The sequence below is a fragment of the Pseudophryne corroboree genome, chromosome 3 (genome assembly GCF_028390025.1).
Source record: "Pseudophryne corroboree isolate aPseCor3 chromosome 3, aPseCor3.hap2, whole genome shotgun sequence".
NCBI classification, from domain to species: domain Eukaryota; kingdom Metazoa; phylum Chordata; class Amphibia; order Anura; family Myobatrachidae; genus Pseudophryne; species Pseudophryne corroboree.
This window is the reverse complement of record NC_086446.1, coordinates 24,460,338-24,462,380: the sequence shown is the minus strand read 5'-3', so window position 1 is coordinate 24,462,380 and position 2,043 is coordinate 24,460,338. Positions and strand designations below refer to the sequence as shown.

General features: G+C 43.2%; 1 pseudogene; it reads right to left on the bottom strand.

Annotated features, from left to right (window-relative positions):
• Nucleotides 1-1,071: 1,071 nt before the first annotated feature.
• On the bottom strand, nt 1,072-1,593 carry LOC135057467 (UBA-like domain-containing protein 2; annotated as a pseudogene).
• Between the last annotated feature and the right edge of the window lie 450 nt (nt 1,594-2,043).

The following is a 2,043-nucleotide window of genomic DNA, read 5'->3' as shown; positions in this document are numbered from 1 at the left end:
GAGGAGTGTCTGGGCGAACGCTGGGTGTGTTTGTGACGTCAAACCAGGAACGACAAGCACTGAACTGATCGCAGATGCCGAGTAAGTCTGGAGCTACTCAGAAACTGCACAGAGAAGTCTATTCGCAATTCTGCTAATCTTTCGTTCGCAATTTTGATAAGCTAAGATTCACTCCCAGTAGGCGGCGGCTTAGCGTGTGCAAAGCTGCTAAAAGCAGCTTGCGAGCGAACAACTCGGAATGAGGGCCATAGTTCCTTTTATCCTTCGTAACATGAAAACTGCAGTTTGGTACTGAAATTAGTTTTTTTTAACCCCTGTGAAAAAAAAAAAACTTGGGATGCCACTGTAGCTCTTTTTTTAATTTTTTTATTCCATATGCCCATAAAGACCAAGCCATTCCAGAAGTGCCAATTTGAGGTATTGTAAGTGGATAACAAACTTAGTTATTGATGAAGCTGGTATTGCTCTGATGCCAGACGGAGCACTAGAATGAATGGTGTCTATCAGTAAAAACTTTTTACCAAGCACCAACTCTCAGTCACAGTCAAACTACTTTCTTCTGTGCAGGCATCCTAAAATTACCCATAGTAGATCTACGGATCCAGTAGATCTGCTGACCATCCAGCAATAAACAGATTGACACAATGTGGTTCTAAATCATTTAAAAAGACTAGATTAAAATATTCTGTTATATCACAGATTGAGGAAGAGTGGTGGACAGGAGGAACAATCACTAAGTTTCTTTCCATCTGTTAAACAGTTAAAGGTGTCCCTTCAAGGTTCAGAACAGGTTACGTATTTATTAACATGTCTTTGCATGCTCCATGCCGCTCCTCCAGCACCTGCCATAAATTGAAATCTTTATATATTATAATTATATATTAAAAAATGATGCGGAGGAGCTCACAATTCTTACCACCTCCTTCTACTTTCTCTGTTCTTGGTGAAAAATCAGAACCTCTTATTTATAAAATAAAACAGACCAGAAAAAAAAAAGTCAGTTCATAAAACTTAATAGAAGGAAAGTAAAGAGAAGGGAGCAACTCATCACAGCTTCCTACTCTCTCAGTGCACTCAAGCCCAGTCTTATCTCTGCCCATCCATGGCAGTCATGGCTTTCTGGGGGGCCCCTGCAGCCTGGGAGTTGGGAGGCCATGCTCGTTGTGGATGATGGTGGTGATGATGAAGGTGTGTGGTAGGAGAGGCTGGAGGAAGCCAAACAGCTGTTGGCTGGGTGGTGAGGAGGCCCAATAGGGGTTGAAGTTGCCTGGAGGAGAACAAGCATTGGAGGCGGCTGGACTGTTGCTATTCTGCAAGCTCTCAGAGGTACGCAGCTTAGAGAACATGGCCAGAGCATCAGGGAAGTTGGGCGGAGTGGCGGGTCTGTTACTCGGTGTGCACATCATGTGCGGATGATGCTGAGCACTGGGTACATTGGATTCCTGGAAAAATGTGCTGAGAGCTGTCTCAAACTGCCAGTGGCGCCTGCAGTAGTTGCTAGGCCTGATCCGCCGCGCACCCTGCCGCCAGCACAAACTGGTTAATCATAACCTGGTGCCGCAGGTCCTCTATATTTACCGACATCCCCGGGCCCCGCCCGGCCGCCTCACTGCTATGTCCTCAGCCACCCATTTTGACTTGTTTTAAGGACATTACATCAAAGTTGGATCAGCCTGTAGTGTGTTTTCCCACTTTAATTTTGAGTATGACTCCAAATCCAGACCTCCATGGGTTAATAAATTTGATTTCCATTGATAATTTTTGTGTGATTTTGTTGTCAGCACATTCAACTATGTAAAGAACAAAATATTTAATAAGAATATTTAATTCATTCATATCTAGGATGTGCTATTTTAGTGTTCCCTTTATTTTTTTGAGCAGTGTACTTGGAAGTTATATCACATAAGACAGATAGAATTTGAAACCATTGTTCCCAGTCATAATGAGAAAAATGCTCAAGTGTGGGTATATGGTCTACCATCCTATCTTAAAGACACAACAGATGTCTTGCAGAAGCTACATGGTATACAACTGGCAGAAGGG